At 41.1% G+C, this 18232-nt stretch overlaps 1 protein-coding gene across 2 annotated transcripts in view; it reads left to right on the top strand.

Moving 5' to 3' along the window:
* Positions 1-3825: 3825 nt before the first annotated feature.
* Positions 3826-18232, top strand: part of TJP2 (tight junction protein 2) — a 70203-nt gene continuing 55796 nt past the window's right edge. Inside the window, exons 1-2 of one of the 2 annotated variants that reach the window (XM_042787675.1) lie at positions 3826-4080; positions 16517-16637. The gene's annotated coding sequence lies outside the window, so the exon portion shown is untranslated. The remainder of the gene's footprint in view (positions 4081-16516; positions 16638-18232) is intronic. The other variant, XM_042787678.1, reaches the window with a different exon arrangement.

Here is an 18232-nt window from a genome sequence, read left to right as displayed (position 1 = left end):
TTATGTGAAGGTGTGATTTCAGGCTGAGTTGATAAAGCTAAAAACTGAAGACATGCATATTGTTTTGAATTCTTTGTGTTTCTCAAAACACTGGAAAGATTCTGTTCAAAATTTGGCCAATTGGAGTGGATTTTATAAGAGCACTTCAGCTTTTACATTTGACATGCCTTGCCCTTCATCTATAATGCTACTGCTATTTATGCAAACAATTTCCTGGTTTTAGGTATCCAAGTAACAAATGGATTTTATCTAACTGGTGAAGATAAATAGTCTCAGCAAGTCAGAATGAGTTTTGTCTCAGTGTACAAAATGAATCATAGGACGTGACTCATTTTTTTGCTCTAACACTTGCATCAAGATGTAAATAAGGTCAAGGACTCTGTCAGCCATCCTGCTCGTACAGTGGAGGCATGGGACAAGTTCTGATCCTGATGTCAGACTTTGCATATTGCCCCGAGACAAATAACTCTTCTGTACTATTTTTACTTCCATAACTTACTTGAATAAGCAGATTGTTCTATGGTTACACACCTGACAGCACGTCACTTGTTTTCTTGCTTCACCTCTCACAAAAGAAACAGCTGAAGGAAAATCCTTGGGTACACGCTACAGACAGTTGGCAAGAACCATTGCATTACTGGCAGCATTTTTCTGGCAAGACGGTTGCTCCGCCTTCAGTGAAGGAAAATGTACAGATTACTTGTGAAAGACAAGTATTGGCATTTGTAGCTGCATTGGATGATCAGACTCGGCAGAGTTATTGGGATGTTTTGGGGAGTATGTCAGAGTTTTCACCATTAGCTAATAACTCTTTCTGATTGTATTTTTCTGCTTCTGGCCTACAGTCCTAGCATATCTAACCTTGCTAAAATTCACTGTTTGCTGCGTGTCAGTGAGTTCTTTGGAAGTCTCGATTGATTGATGTAGTCAAGTCAAAGTTAGAGCAACTGTCTGCAGTCTGTATTGGCCACAAAATACTACCTTTGCTTGACAGGAGTTACATGCCTAAATGCTTGTCTGGTGCTTGCTGGTGCACCTTTCCACTTGTGATAATTCTTACGAAATGCTACCTCTTTCCTGCAAGACTGTTCCTTATGATAAAATCATCCTATCTTGTTTCCTTAAAATTCCCAAAGTCTTTTAGCAGCTTCAATAAATGGGATAAAGACCTGCCCTGAAGACGTGATAGCCAAATCAGGGAAGGCGGATTCACAGGGAGGATTGTGTTTGATTGCTTTTGGCTTCTGGTTAATGGTTGAACTCTGAGATTGTGCTAACCAGCTCTGGAATGTGTGGGAGTCCTGGGAAGAAGATGGAAGCATGCCAAAATACCTGGAAGAGCATTCAAAACAGAAAAGGAAGCACGGGAGGGGCAGAAGCAAAGGCTATCAGGAAGAGATTAACTTCGCCCAATGGCTGATGTGGTTGGCAGGGCAAAGAAAGACTAGGGGCAAGCTGCACCCTGTTGTGGCCCCTTAGGGGATGGTATTTTAACTTTACTGCACATCACTACTTATAGTTGCAACCAATCAATCATGTTCCAGTTCCTTTTGTTGAGATTTTTTTTTTTTTTTTAAACTCCTGTTTAAAGGTAAGAAAAAGTTGTTTGGAGTCATGTCCCCCTGTGTCCCGAATTGTCTCTTGCAGAAATTGTACTGCTGGTAGAACAAAGACAAGATTCATGACTTCTACCAAAGGAGATAGCCAGCAGAGGCTGTTTGGCTGAGGGTAGAATAAACAGAGCTATGAACAAAAAATGTTTTTTAAACAGTTATTAATTACAAGCTTATTTTGGAGTTCAGGTTAAGAAAGACAGGCTTAGATAAGGAAACAACAGATGTTTAAAACAAGCCATATAATGTTGCTGCCCTCTCCAATTTGCTGAATTGTTCTAAAAAATAACATTGTCATGGTAATTGCACTAAGTGATCAGTATTTCAATGAGTAATTTTGTAAGCATTGTTAGTTTCCAGATGTAGGCTTTTCTGCTAGCCATCAATGTTCTCTACTGCTCTACAGAAAAAAATTTGGAATACATTAAATATTTTGGTAGTATTGCTCCTCTTCACAGTGTGAGAACCACTGACCAAGCATCATACAGTCGCTGTTACAAAAGTAGCTTCAGAAAAAGGAAAATATTTAGAGAAATAGCAGATGAAGTTTTTAAACATTCGTTAAGGAAACAGACACCCAGCACAGTGTAAACCAAATAATCTGACACATACCTGGAAGTGAGACTAACTTTCTACTCCTCATGCCTTGATTCTGCCTGAATGCAATATTGCATTACATGCTGATTGCTGAGTCTGTCTATAGCTGACAAGAAAACATCAAGTTACTGAATATCTGAATTAGGCTTGTTTTTGGTTTGGTTTGGTTTGGTTTTTTCATCCCCCTGGTTTTGCTGTTTGGGACTTTTAGACTGCACTGGTCACTTCAAGACTATTGTGTGCACATGTGTGTTAATTATTAACTATCACTACGAGCAGGCTTTTTCAATACAAGGTCTGAATGTGGTTTCGTGTTTGCTGTCAATGAAAATGGGCTCTTTTGGTGCCTCCTTCCAAAGTCCAGCACCTTCATGAAGAACACTGTTTGCTTTCTTTATCTCAATTTCTGTGCGAGGCATAGTACACAAACATCCTCTGCACCTAGCAGGGAGGAAAGCAGTCTGAATTAGGAATGCTGTGGGAATCTACAAGATTTAGCATCTGTTGAAAAGTCCCTTGCCTTTTCTCACAGGCAGCTAAAAACCAGAAAACTTGCAAGATTTTGTTTTGCAAGCCTGGTGCTGGGGGAGTACATTGATTTTAGAGGGGCTTGCATAGGAATAAGGCCCAAGAGAGCAGATATGGAATTCCCGGTGACATTTAGTGCCCTGCAATGCAGAAGAAATACGACTCTGAAGAATGCTGTTGGGGCTGTTTGGCCTTGCCTTTCCCGTTTCGGCTGCAGGACACCCCTGATGCCGAAAAGCTGATATCTGTGGAATGCCAGCCTGAAGTACAGTTCTGTTTTAGCAAGTTAAGGTTTCGGGAACAGCGAAATTGGCGCGACTCGCAGAGTGATGTTGCGTGTTCTGGCCTGGAAATGGAGCTGCTCTGCCTGCTGCTGATCAGAAGGGTGTTTCTGCTGAGTGGCGGCGTGAACACCCCGCTCCTCAGAGCTGCCAGAGCACACCAGTAGAGCCGAGGGAAGTTGGCCGTAGCTCTTCTGTGACAGAAGGCAGAAAAAAAAAAAGCAGATTCAGAAGCGTACGTGGAGCTCTGCAGCGTGGTTTTGAAAGCTGTTTGAGAGGTTGGAAAAGTTGAGACGAGCGATGATCCCGCGTTCGTAACAAAACGTGGATGTCAGCGGAAAAAAACAAAAACAAAACAAAACAAAACAAAACACACCAAAAAAAAAAAACCCAAAAAAAAACAAAAAACAAAACAACCACGCAGAAACGGGCGGCTGGGTGACAGCACGAGCCGAGAGCGACAGCGGCGACCGGGCTCCGCCGCGGGTGGAGGGGTGGGGGGGTGCGCAGGGCCGGGGCCCCCCCTCCCGGGAGTCGGGACGTGCTGAGAAAAGCCGGGGGGCGAGGCGGCCAGGGCGGCCCCGCCGCGGTGACTCAGCGACGCGGAGGACACGGCTACAACCGGTATTTCCTGTTCCCGCGCCCGCCGCCGCGTGTGTGAGCGCGGGGCCGAGGCTCCCCCGAGACGCTGGGGGGAAGGCGGGGGGGGGGGTGTGGGGGGGTGTGGGGGCTGGTGGGGAGGGGGCGGCGGCCGCAGGTGAAGCCGCGCCCGCGGAGGGGGCCCGCCCGCCCTCCCCCGGCCGCCGCCCCACCTGGGGGCGAGGCCGGCACCTGCGGCGGGAGCCCGCCCCGGCGCGGCCGCGCCGCCCCCGCCCGCGCCCCGCAGGAAATCGCCCGACTCGGCGGGAGCGGCCGCAGCGGATCCGGACTCCTCGGACTCGGCGCCGCCGTCGATCAGCCCGCTGCAGGGCTGAGGGCAGGGCGCGCAGTCCCGGCGCCGGGCCGCCTCCCGGGACCTCCGCGGCCGGACGCCGCCGCCCCGCGACTGTCTCCGCGAGCAGGCGAGTATCCCCCGCGGGGGCCGGGCTGGGCTGCCCCCCCCCGGCTCCGCGCCTCCCCGCCGCTCCGCTCTCCTCGGGCAGGTGCAGCGCTCCCCCGCCCGCCGCCGCCGCCGCCTCAGCTCGCCGCTGCGGGGAAGGGCTGCGCGACTTCTCCCTCTCCCTCCTTTGTGTGCTTTGGGTTTTTCTCCCCTCCCCCTCCCCCTAATTCCTCGGGCGCACTTTGCCGCCTTTGCCCGTGGGAGCCGAGGCGGGGGCTTCCCTCCCGCCGCCGGGGACCCCCCCGGCCCGGCCCGGCCCCGCTCCCGCCGCCGCGCACCTGGGGCGCGGGAACCGCCGGGCTCGGGTCAGGGATCGGCTCGTCCCTAACGGGATTAAGCGGCTCTCGGTGTCTTTTTCCGTGCTGAGTACTTTCCGGGAGAGTGCGATACTGCGTGGGAAGTGGGAGAGATGTCACCGATGAATCAGGGTTTTTGTTTACCCGGGCTTTTTTCCCCTCAGGAGGGGCGGGTCCCCCGACGGGCGCACACCCCCGACGGCGGGGGCTCGGGCTGCCTTTGTTACACACAGAATTCCTGAAATCTTTATGTTGGCACATCCCGAGTGGATTCCAGCCGTGCCTTGGGCTTTGGCTAACTGGGTCAGGGGAAGTTTCAAGTTAACAGGGAACTGTAAAACAAAGGAACAGGCAGTTCCAGGAGCATAATGCTTGATTGCTCTGCTGAAGTGCCTTGGCATCGGCCTTGTTTTCGGTGCTGGAGCCCCAGGTACATTAGATTTGCATCGTGGAGTGTCCAGGTTGATCTACCAGGGCATGTGTTCGCTTTATTAGACAACTCTGCGCTTACTTTCCCCCTGCTTGAAACCTGTTTCCTCTGCGTGTTTTTCCAGGATGAAAAAGTACATGCTGTCTGAACATACTTGTGCAAGAGTCGTATACTTATCTTTCAGATTGGTTATCTGAAAACTTTCATAACTCCAGTGTTGCTTTCTAATAGCTACTCACTTAAGAACAGCTGGAATCTCTGAAACATCTTCGCCATAGCTTCGATTTATAAACTGGTGTCAAATCCAACAGCCTGGATGGTAATTGAGAGCTCTCAGCCCCACAGAGGTGCTCCAGGCAGAGGCCACCGAAGGTTTGCTTTGTCTTAACCTTTGGATGTAATTATCAAGGTGGGACAGTTTTAAACCAATTAAAATTACTTACCTTTTATTTTGCTCAGTAAAGTTTTACTTTAAAGGTTTAGGATAGTGATTCAGCTGTGGTTCAGAGAAAAGAAAATCAAACGTGTGCTATGACTGATAAAATTGCTTCTTTTGTTTCTGAAGCATTCATAGTCTAAGGATCCATCTGTAAGCTCTTCCAGACAATGACCCTTGTTAGGATGCATGAGGTCTGCATGGCAAGGATCAGGTACTAGAAAGTATGGAAAGTTTGCTTGTGTAAATTGATATTAATTGATAGATCATCAGGCTGCTTGAAGAGACTTTCAAACACTTTGGATGTAGTAAGCGTGTGTGTGCCATTTAGACGTGGTCAGTAAGATTTATACTTAGTATAACCTAGTGCTTATGAGGGCTTTCATCAGACTTCCGAGGAAGCTTTCTGCACGTATTTGACTTTTAGGTGAGTTTACTGTTACAGTTGCTCCCAGACTGTTATATGCAAATATTTTCTTATGCTGTAAACATTGCATTCAAGTAGCAGTAGTGACTCCCCTTTGCAGTAGGAAGTAGCTGTGGATTGGAGAAGCTGTTTCTAACTTTAATTGCGTTCTGCATTGCCCTGTACCACAGTATCAGTAACTGCTACTGAGCTCAGTGCCACTACACTGGATTTTTGTGAGATTAAAGATGAGTATTGGGAATTATGCAGTGTGGTTAGGATGATCCCAATACTTTGCATGAACTATAATCTCAACAGAGCTCTTCAGAATGAAGCATCAAAGTAATTAAGTGCCTGATACTTTTTTGATTGCTTAATCCCCCCTTTCCTGCTTCAGTGTCTTTTAAGGACAACCAGGAAATCTTTCTTAGCGATTAAAATAATGTTTAGGCACTGACACGGTTCACAAAATGGGATGTGATGTACTCTTATAAAACCTAGATGTTTAAAAGCATCACAGAGTTCCTGGATCATGGTAATCCTCAACTAGGGAATGGCCTAATATTCATTCCAGGAGTACTTCAAAGCTGCATTTCATTTAAGAGCAAATCTGAATGACGGCATTTGTGCACATGGTGCATATGTCTTAACAGTCACCAACTTTGTCTCCAGAACTTCCTTGCATGGTAAAGGAAATCTCTTGTTACAAGACTGTTCCCTTTTAATTGCTGAAATAACGGTATTTACATTCTCAAGGACAGTGTAACTTTGTCATGCCTTGGCCGCATCAGTTTCGTCCTATGGTAGTAATCCTGAAACCAGTTATTCTAATAATGGGAAAGAAAGCACTGACATGGTGTAACAGCTACGGCTTGTTGAGGTTAGAGATTTTCCAGTCTGGTTTATTTTCAAACAGGTACAAAAATACTCATTGTTGGGAAAAACAAATTTATTAAATCTTTACATTGGCTGCATAAGGCCTGTGGGCCTTAATCCCAAACTGCAGTGAATTTCTGCGAACTTTAGAAGACTCCTCAAATATGAGGCAGTCTAGTTGTAAAAACATTTATGTCAATAAGGATATAGGGCATAATTTTTAGGCCTGCCTGCTAATATATGGATCTTGCCATGGTGAAGAATGTTTGCAAATGGTGAGTTACCTACAAAGACTGCCAGCACCAAAGTGGTTTTGCAGTCTTGGTTTTGCACGACCATCCTGACAAATGCACACCCATGCATGTCGTCTTTCACAGTTAAAGGTTTGGTTTCAATCCCGTGACCAAGTACTCTAAGTTGTTTGGGAATCTCCGGAGAAATACTCGGGTTTAATTTCTACACAGACATCTCTCACAGATGATTTTGTCAAAATAGAGCTGTTCAACCACGGGGTGCTTTTCTCAATTACCTGAACCTGTCCTCTTCCTCAGAAAGAGCTGCACTGTGTTAGATCCTTATGTCCATTTCCTTGTAAAGGGTGCTTGCTTCTTGTCCCCAGGGTCTTTGGAGCCTTCTGTTGCCCTTTAATTGTCTTTTACCATTACTAGGGTTATCCTAGTCCCACTTCAGAAGGTAAGTTTTTTGTTGTGCTGGTTTGTTTTTTTCTGAAGAGGTAAACTGTTATTTAGAACTTGCTGCGATTTTTTTTTTTTTTTTTTTTTTTTTTTCTTACTAAACAAAGCCTGCCTTTAGCAGTAGAGGGCTGGCTGAGGTTATTTTTAACTTAAATATTACATAATTAACACAAGTACTGACTGCAGTGTGGGAATTAAACAGCTTCCTGCAGCAGCAAAGACTTCTCCAGGTCATTTTACAACTTAAGCTATTAATGTTTGGGTTGGTTTTTAGTTGTGTTGTTATTGTTGTTTTTTGCTTTCTTTTAAATTGGATGATTGCTTTTTGAAAGTGCATGTTGCTAGGGAATAGTGTAGATTTCTGTTTCAAATGAGAATGCAGACTGCTGCAACTTCTTTCTGTCCAGCGTTAGATGATCTTTGCAACTGTGAACATATTTAAGAAGTTTATGATCTAAGCCTAGTGATGACAATGAGCTGTGGGAGCTCTGTTCTGATATCTTGTACGGCATCTACCCTGGTGTGTATTCATCAGCTGCAGGCTTTGTTTTTAGGAAACATGAGCTACACAAGTCTTCCTGAATTTAGGTCAGCATTATCATTGTGTATCTGAGTGTTGGAACCTCAGATAAGCATGGTTCCTAATCTAGGAAGAAAATGAAACCCATTAGTGCTGTATTTTCATGTGTATAACTTGAAAATGACGAACAGAAATACTGTGTGATGTAACAGTAGGGCGAGTAAGAAATGTGCAAAGAAAAATATAGATTCCCTTTTGTTCTTATTTTTCCAAATGCCTGTTCCCCTTCCATGCTTCTTTTTGTCTTTGCTTCTGTTTTTCACCAGCAATCCAGAACTGCTTTTGAGAAATTTCTTTTTATTTCTTAATGGTATGCATATTATCTCAGGTGCAGCCTATATACATGTGGAATATCAAAATTAGGATGTCTAGTTAGACGGGGGTCTGTTTTCATTATCATGAGTTCAGATATTTTGGACCACTTTGAATTTTTCCCAGATTGGCTCAATAATACCTCTCCCAAAAGTGTTGTCATTACTCTGACATACCAAACTAATTCTTTAACATCAGCCTGCATTGTATGGATAAACTGAGTCTGAATTCAACAATGTTCAGCTTCATCTAAACCAATGTTTCACATATTTGTTCAAGCTAGCTATTATTTGCTTTGCCTTGCTAATCTGTTTTTGTTTGGTTGTTTTTTTTTTTTTTTTTTAAGAGACAATAGGGAAAACCCACAAATCTCTCCTACACACATCACCATTAACAGCAAGGCTGTCTGTAGTCCAGTTTGCTCTCTCTACTCTAACATCTGCTTCATCATCTATCTCTATCTCAGCTTAATAGCCAGCAGATTTGACTGCTAGTGTCTCTAGCCTCCTTAGCACAACTTTGTAAAAGCTGATGCTGAGAATCTCCAGGAACATATGGACTGTTCAGGCAAGGGATGATCTCTAAGGAGGGGCCAAAAGCAATTGCAATCTGTGAAACGGTGTGAAAGAAGTTTCTTGGTCCTCCTTTTCTCATTCTATAAAACCATTTCTGCCCCCAATCTAATCCTTGATGCTCCTTTACCTCAAGATAGTTTCAACAGATCAAGCTTTTACGTAGGTGTTGGTTGTTTTTCACTCAATTTCTTAGCTATATGGCCCAAAAAACCCACGTGTATATTCTGGAAGTTAACAATTGTCTGTCATAGTTATTCCTGTCTCCTGAGAAAAAACATGTAGGAAAAGATCCTTGTTTCTTTGCTGTCTTCACAAGAGAATTCTTTGATCTGTAGGTGTTACAGAGATTTTTTGTTGAGAGACGAGAAAGAAAATCATTTTGTCTCTCTCCAAAGATGAAAAGTAATTTGTGGCTATGTTGGGCAATGGTTGTCTGCCTTGTAGTTAGGTCTGAAGTGACTGAAGATGTGATCATGCTTCTGTCATCAGTTTACATGAAGTATGCTCCACATATAATTAAGGGAGTATGACTGTTTTCATCTGTCAAGAATTAGAGCAAAAGGAAGCTTTTGCTTTGATCTCATAAATGTTTCTTTAATGCAGAAAAGAGCTGCTGTCATTCTCTCCCCGTTCCCAGAAATATGTCTTACTTTCCAAACCATTCACTGCAGTTGAATGTACAATTTTTACGCTGTGAATGAAAATAAGCAAACTTCAGGACTGCTTTTGCAAAAGTTGTGTGTAGAATTTCGGCTGGATTGAAATCACTGACCCATGACTGAAATGTTGGTGTTTTTTTTTTTTTTTCCCTGTCAGCTAAGGAAGCACAGAAAAAAAAGAGTAAGGAACTTTGGAACAGGTAAAGAAAAGCTGATGGTTTTCAGAGTCCTCTTTCCCTATAGCCAGGGTAGCTTGGTGAGGCTATGACAAGTGTTCCAAGCCTTTTGGTATGTTGCCACAATACACTGTATCAGTTTGATAGAAATGCATGTTAGTGGATTTTTTTGTTTTGTAAACTGATTAGTAATTAATGTGAGAGATCAGTAGGGAGAAGGTTAGCAGAGAATGCAAATATGGTGAATAAACAAAGAATCTTTTTAGCTGAACTGTGAGGTGGTTTCTTATTGTTATCTTTTTGGATTTGGCTAGGGAACATGAGTTCCTGAAGCTGACACAAATATTCTTCTTAATATGTTTGTTCACTTGTGCATTCCCAGTTAGGAAGATTGCACTGTGTTCTCTCCAATAAAACTTTGTGTTTGTTCTTCCTGAAAAAAATACAAAGACAGAAGAAGGGGAGTGGACGCTAACTCCCCAACAGGAAACAATGGACAAAGGTATGTTTTAGAACTTTTGTTTGCTCTGCAAAAGCCATCCTTCACTAACAATGGACGTACTAACAGCTTTGAGTTTCTGTTTTCAAATAAAGTTGAAGTAGGTTGATAAAGTGTGAGTCAATCTTATTCCCTCTAGATACTTGGAGATTTCATGAACCCTTTAGCCAAAAGCAGTACTTGGGAGAAACTTGTACTTACCGTGTGAGCCTGGCTTCTCTGTGTACAAGGCTAGTTGTGGGGCACCTATTATAGTCAGAATTAATTGACTTTCCCAAAGAGTCAAAAGATGGACCAAGAGCTTCACTAAATGCTTTTTAGACTTCACACAGGACTCTGGCTTTGAAAAGTACTTTGGGGAAGGTTTTGAAAGAACTATTTCCTGGATCTATAAGGGGAAAAATCAGACTTAAAAAAATGGTTTGGGATATAATCCCCACACACACACACCATTCCCCCAAAACTTCATAGGAGAAATTGTGGTAATACTGATGTTGTTAACAAAACTGACTTTGAGGAAAGACTGGATTTTATCAAAATGTTTCTAAGTAAAATTGAATATTGTCATGGACAACTACAGTCAGAAGGTTTTGGAATAGTCAGAAAACCGTCCACTTCTTGTCTTTTTGTAGTCAGTATGGCCTGTGCAATAGAGCTGCCAAAGCTATCAGAAGTCAGGATGTATGCAGGCTTAATGACGTTAGCTGTGCTTCAGACTTCTAGTAGTACTTTGCTTTCCTAATCTTCTTAATACTTTGTATATGGATGTTTGAAGTTGTAGTTATTACTTTTTGTGGGGAGAAGTATTTGCTTAATTTAATTTTTGTGGTTTTAATATGTTAAGTAATTATCTTAACACATCACAGTTTTTCAGACTGCATATTCCTTACATGTCATCATGCAACTAAATTTTTCCATCTCACATTTGTTTGTAATGGTACTCCCTGCATCTAAAAGATGCTTGATTTTATTTTGCTCTTCTAAGATCATTTCCATGGATTAATATTTAGTAATAACTCGAGACAGTTCAGTGTGTGCATGTGTTAACATAACCTGCAAATGCGACCGAATATTAAACACTAAATAAAGGTAACACAGGGTTTTAAGTAATATAGGACCTTGCAATGGTTATACAAATCTTGTTGCTAAGAGCTGAATATTTTACAGTGTAGGTAATGAAAACTAGTGGTTTTCATCTTGGTATCTAAATAAAAACTAGCTGCTTAGCATCTAATAAGTAGCCTGCAATACAAAGTCACCCCAATAGAAATATAGAGGTGTCTCATAATACTAGGGAATAACTAAAATGCGCAGTTTACAGAGGGAGTTGTAAGTCTTCCCATCTGTTCTTTTTATATTTTCATCTGTATTACTGCATAAGTACATAATACATATATAATTGTATATAAAACATTCATATCTTACTATCTTAGTATCTAAGTAGCATTGCAACATTTCCTTTGTTATTTTTTTTGCAATCAAGTATGTCTCTCTTCCTACAGCAATTTGGCAGTACTGCAGCATTTCCAAAAATGTCACTGTTACTTCAGCATGTGTATCTGTCTCCACCTTTGCAGTTAGTACTTGAGGTCTTTGGCACACACAGTTGCTTGCCTCATGGCTAGAAAAATTTTGACATGGAAAGTAGCTTCTGCCATTGTGTAAGGCACATTTGAATGACTAGTGGGTATCATAATGGGAGTCGCTATCTTTCTTAATTCTGTACAAGCCACGTAAGGAAATGTTTCTCCATGCCTTTTCTGAACAGATCAGATGAACCCCTTGTAACACTTCCTGTGCACAGAGCTTTCTCTGGGGCTGAGGAGAAGAGTTGAAGCAAAAGCTATTTTTGTTTGTCACAGTGTCTAAAACAGTCTCAAGTTTTCTGTGCAGATCTGTCCTATCCCCTGGATGGATTTGACAGAGAAGTGACCTAGTGCTCCATTAGTACTTGAAAGATTATAGACAGCAGAGATTTAGCAAAGGATTAGTCAACTGGAGAGTGTGCATTATCCAGCCAGGCTTAGAACTGTGATTGTCTCTTCAATCATTTTCATTAGTGTCTTATTCAAAGATCAAATTATGTAACAATGACGCTTCCGGGGAATCTGGTCGGAGTTTTTCTTTGGTTTCTCTTTCCTGCTAACTCTCCAAGCCTGAGAAGGGGGAAAAAAGCATTATTTTTATGCTTCAAACTTGCAGCATGTTTTAAAAGCAGCAGTTCAGATAAGTGAAGAGGCATGACTTCAGTTGCAGCATCTGTATTTGGATTATAACTTAGTGTGGTGGAACACTCGAGAGACACAGGATGCGGTACAAGAAATATATAACTATTTTAGAAGCCGCGATAGGTATCACTCCCCTTAACAAGAGGGAGCTGCTTCCTGAGGGTAGACATGCAAATCTGTGGCAGCATCCAGGGTAAGTGTTAAAAAGCAATCAGTAAGTGAAAATGGGAAAACCTGTATTCACCTTGTTCATGCCATTTTAAAATTTGTCAGAAAAGAGGAAGAGTCATTCATAAAACAGGTAATCTTTTTTTTTTTTTTTTGTACCTTCCAAATGGTATATCTTCTGCAGTTGTGGTTAAACTTTGTGGTTTCATTAGAGATTTCTGTATACTTCTTGTCCATGGCTAGTAGAGTATGTAGGAGAAGGTGTTACTTATAAATCAGGAGTTTGCTGAAGAACAGAAAGGGTAAACAGGTGTATACTCATCAGAATGAAAAATAAATGGTTGTTTTGTGTTTATTGCTTACTACTAGCCTGTTGTGTGCATATGTGCATTCTCCCTCCTCCCATTTAAAAATATGCATATATTAATTTTATGCATGAGAGAACTAGCATCTTCTAGAATTAGAAAAGAAAAACACTTCTTGGTGTGTGCAGCTTTCTTTCTCTGTTAGGAAGCAGGTGTTCATCATATTTAGGAATAATGTTTCTCTAAAGGAAAGTTGTAGTTATTAAGAGAAGTCAGTTAAGGCTATTGATGTTCAAAATGTGAAATACTGAGCATTCTGGTTTTGCTAAGAACAATCCAGAGTGCTTTCTTGTACCACACAAATTGAGTATTAGGCTTCAGAAAATTCTTTCTGTGTTTCAAACTCACAATGTGTGTGGAAGGGGATTGTTGTTCTTTCCCACATGCCCCTATACAGGTAACATTGATTGATGGGTGTCTTCACAGCCCTTCTAGTATCTGGTATTTTTGTTACACAATAGAATGCTGTTACCTTGTTTCAGACATTGCAAAGGAGTGCAAAATATGAGAGGCTTTTGTTCAAGAGCAGTTAATATATTTCTGCTGGTTTGGAACAGTTTTGTGTAAGCAAGACTTTGAAGAAAAGCTTGGAGTAAAAATGACTGTTTGACTACAACTGAACTTAGATTATCCTATATTTTTTCCACAAGAGCACTTCCTCTAATGGGGGCAGCAACAGTAAAAGCAATTAAAATACAGTGCACCGTAGGATTTTATTTATTTATTTATTTTCAGTTGTATCCCCAAACCTGCAAAAGCTAGTCTCTAATTTGCTGATGCCCAGTTTCCAGACTTTTATCAACACAAGTATTTTTCAAGTTGGACCTAGGTTTCTGGTATTGTGTTAAGGAGTGCTCGTAGGGCTTTTTGATAGAAATCTGCCCACTAAAAGGCATTGTTAGTACAGTGTATTTGGACACAGGACAGTGGAGTGTCCCAGACTGTGACTGACTTCCTTTGATTGTCTCACGTAAGTTACCTACATGCCAATCTCTTTGAATTTTGGAGCCGCTGTTTGCATGTTGATAAAATGGTACGTGATTACTCTTGAAACTTTGAGGAGCTGCGTTGGAAAGTAATAATACATTCTTGCAGAATTCCTCTTTGTTTTCAAGTAGATTTGTTTGGCCACAGCTTAAAACAAGCCATCTAAAGATGAAACTTGCTAACCAATCCATTAGTTTTTGTTTTGTAACTGCAGTTGTTTGGCTTTCATCTACTGCTGAGCATTAGTATCAAAGTGCAAAAGACACTACCTGGTTAATACTCGTATTTCTTTCCAGCATTCTTAATTGGGCATCGCCCTCCTTTCAGGGAGAGGTTTAGTTAATGTGATTGTTGTACACACTTGGAATTCCAAACTGGTTAAGATGTTTTTGGATTATGTTTGGATTTGCCATTCCAACAGTTTTACAAAAGCAGAAAAGCTGTTGTCATTGGACTGTAATATGGATCCCTTTTATGTTTTGATTAAAACTTTCAGGGAACTAAAGGTTGGTAGCCAGCAATTGTGTTGAAGTAAACTGAGCTGAAGAAAAGAGCACTTTTTGTAGCAGCAGACTGCTTATTCTATGCAACTGGAATAGGCAAGTTAATAACTCATGTTGCTAACAACAGCTTATCACTCAGTTTCTAGAAGTATCCTGTCACATTCACATAAAAATGGTGGTTTAAAAGTGTAGGGAAGAAAAACCCAAGCTGTAAAGAGACAGTTTCCAAAACCTAATACTGTATGTAGGATATAGAGGTCCTCATCCATCATTTCCTAACTACAGAAATTCAGGTGCATGCTTAACTCAAATACTTCCTTTATTTCTCTTAGCTGTCTCTTAAAATTAAAAAAAAAAAAAAATAGTATGAGTGTGAAGCCAACTCCAGTGCCATCACTTGAAAGTTGTGAAAATCCAGACTAAGACGAAAAAGAAAGCAGAATAGGCAAATACATTATTTTGCTAAGGCATTCATTTACATTTCTGTATTAAAGGCATAGAGTGTGTTTTCCTACCTCCATTTTTGCTTGGAATAGTGATATGATTTCTGCAACAGGTCGATTCTTATAACTTTTGGCATCTTCATGCAGAGGCAAAATGATGACAGCAGTGGTAATTTGGATCTAGATTGCTTGTGAACTTTTCTGCAGCCTCCAGAATAATATTCTGTGCACAGCCTGGAACAATAAAGCTGATGTTTGTTCAGAATGTACAGCGTAGCTCTTGCTGCTCTTTGGCAATTGTAGAAACTCATATTAAGCATCCTTTTGGTTTGTGACTTCCAAAATCAAGCCTTGATTTAAAACAGTAGTTTACTACTTTTAGAAAGATGCTTTTATGCTGGAAGAATCAGCACAGAGGGAAAAGGACCACCTAGCTTCACAATGTGATGTCTGTTTCTGTTAGGTGCTTGCAGTTTTGAAGTTTCTAAGTTAATCTGAGACCAAGTGCATTGTCTTAAAATGCCTTAGAAGTTTAAAGTTTGCTTTTTTGAACCTGGGACCTCATTATGATTGTGCTCAGGAAAAAGCAGGTACCACATACAAGGCGTGCCAATAAAATGTGGAGCAGACTTGCAGATAATTGGGGAGGTTCTGCAGAATTCTTTTAGTATATCTTTCTTATGGATCTCCTGCTATCTAGAAGTGGCTAATGGAGTAGTAACCAGAATTAAAAAAAAAAACAAAAACAAACAACAAAAAAAAAAACCCTACATATTCATTGATAAGGTTTTAGAAAAAAAAGAAAATACAAACCAAACCTAAACCTGTTACAGGTATGGATAAGATACTATTACAGGGAAGCCTGGCTATATCCTTCTTTAAAAATGGAACAGTTTGGAAGGATGCTTTTTGAGAGGAATTAAGATGATCAAGATGTGTGTTGGTTTTCTTTAAAAAACAAAGCAAAACCCAACCAACAAACCCTAAATACTGGCTTCTGTTTCTATCTCTGTCAAAAGTTCCTTCTTCATCTTAGCTAAACCATTCATTTTCTGTTTTCCTACACAGGATAATCAAGGGCTAGGATAAAAGGGGTGGGAGAGAGGAGGAGCCCTCTGACTGGGATGCTGAATGGAAGCTAACATACTGCTTGTGCAGAAGAGGGGCAGCTGAGGTCTGTTGAGCAGGGGAAAGAGTAGAAAATTACATTGGGAATTGTTTGTTTTCTGTCATTTGGCAACTGGAATTACCAACTGAAATTTGAAGTTACCAATTGAAATCACTGGAGCACATGTATCTGGTTGTTCTTACTGAGGTTGTGTTCAAGATACAATGCTCTTACTAGCTTAAATTTGTACAATTGTGTAAACTAAGCTATCAGACTAAGACTAAAGAAAAACAAAAACCAAAAAGCCCAAATGCTTTGTGGAGAGGACCAGTGCAACAAAGGGGGAGTATAAGCATGCTTCCTGTCTATACGCTGTTTACTTTGCAAAACTGCATTGTTGCCTTGTGTGCAGGCTTGTGTCAATGCCTGATGAGGGACAGTGCTTGAATTGAAGTTTGCAGTGTTGCTGCAAGTGTGAATATTGCCAAGTATCTCCTTTATTCAAGCACCGTTTCCACTCAGTTGTCAGGAAAGCTAAAGCCTGCCAAACGAAATAGGGAAATATATTTTGTATCCTCTTTAGGACTTCAGTGTACTAGGCTTCACAGTCACTCTTTTGGGGTTATACATGACATAAATGAAACTTTATTTTTCAGGGAGCAAACTACTGCGCTGCCATCTCCTTGTGAGTGGGACTGGGAGCACAGCTGTACATCAAGCCCAAAGCATCTCACAGCAAGTAGACAGAAACGCTCAAAAATCATCATTCCTTGCAAGGTACCAGTCAAGTTTGCATCACTTAGCACTGGCCATTAGTTTAAAACAATGGATTCTTGTCATGTGCTAGTTATCATGTTAATTCTTTGAGGTATGTTTTTAAAAGGCTTTAAGAAACTGTACTTAATGGAGTAATAGGTTGAAATAAGAACTAGTTCTTCTGAATTCCTGAAGCAACTTGGAATGAGCACACACAGAAATGTTGAAAGCTTGATGATGTACAACAGGCCTCCAGAAGAGGAGAGACTTCTGCAATGAACTCAATATTCTGCTAAAGTTATGCAAATAATAATGCCTGTGCAAGTTCATCTCTTAGCTAAACATTGGTAAAGAATGGATTTAATCTATGGTGATGTCTTCAGCAAATATAAATATTTAGCATGATTTGGGGGATAAATAAATTACTTTAAGCACAGAGGATAATATTAATGAGAATTGCTTAGTGACTCACTAGAGTCCTGGGAAAGAGAATAGCCACATACAGGGAGACTTGTTTTGCTGCATATTTTCTTACAGTACATCATAAAGGTAAATATAATCCATTTGACATCTTAACATTGCTTTTGAAACCTTTTCTCATGTGCTTCCAGAGAGAATATAAAATGCATACTTAGTTTTATGTGTTGATGAAACATGCTGGGCTAGATGACAATTTTAAGAGAGCAAAATTTTTTTATGCTGGTGTGTTATAAAAGTGCATTTGACTTATCTTTCATTCTTGAGAGATGAATGGTTATTGCTGCTTTAGTAATTTACTCAGAAATATGGGTATCTGTTGCCCTGTCTTTCTAATTTATGATATATTTAATCAAAGCTACTCATCTATTAGTTTACTGTTCTGGGAGAGGATGCTACTTAATAAGACTCCAAAGACTTGATAGAAAAAAAAAAAAAAGTTGGCATTTTATAAAATAACAAAAAAAGCAAGCCATGTTCATTTAAGGCACTGTGTGTGGGAAAATGTGATATAGCAGTGAAGCATAGCTAGGCAGAAATGTTCCAGCGGAGGTCTCCAGCAGAGCCTATAATTTTCCTCAAAATAAAAAACTGTCAAGGATATGGTATGGTGTGGATACTTGCAAGCCCAACTCCAGAACCATGCATCCTGTAGAGAACGATGCCTCAGAAACTGCATCCAACCACCCTGCCTGTGGGCTCCCAGGAGTTGTAGAACTGGCAAGTGAATGACCATGATGGCTGCGTCCATCTGCTCTCTCCCTGGTGATTGTTCTCACTATTCTCCCTTGGATTCTTACCAGCTCATTTCAGTTCTTCCTGAAAAACAGCACCCAAAAGTGAGCTTAGTACCCTAGCTGAGACCTTGCTGTTACTGAATAGTGCTGCAGAACTGCTTTGTTTCATAATGAGCTCTTCAGCAGGAGGTTTGCCAGTATAAATAGGATGGGGAGGGGCAGAGCTTTGAAGCATAGTTTTAGTGCTCTAAAGGACTAACTTGGCTGGAGAACTGCTGTCTGCAGCTTTGTTTTTTAAGTTAACCTCTGTATCAGAAAAAAAAAATAACAGTTTTGTGTATGTTACATCTTGTGTATTCTGCAAATTCTTTTGCTTGCTTTTGATAAGTATGGTGATCTCTG

This window comes from Tyto alba, unplaced genomic scaffold (genome assembly GCF_018691265.1).
Source record: "Tyto alba isolate M040663 unplaced genomic scaffold, T.alba_DEE_v4.0 Super-Scaffold_13, whole genome shotgun sequence".
NCBI classification, from domain to species: Eukaryota; Metazoa; Chordata; class Aves; order Strigiformes; family Tytonidae; genus Tyto; species Tyto alba.
The sequence above is the reverse complement of the archived record's forward strand: the minus strand, read 5'-3'. Positions and strand labels throughout refer to the sequence as shown.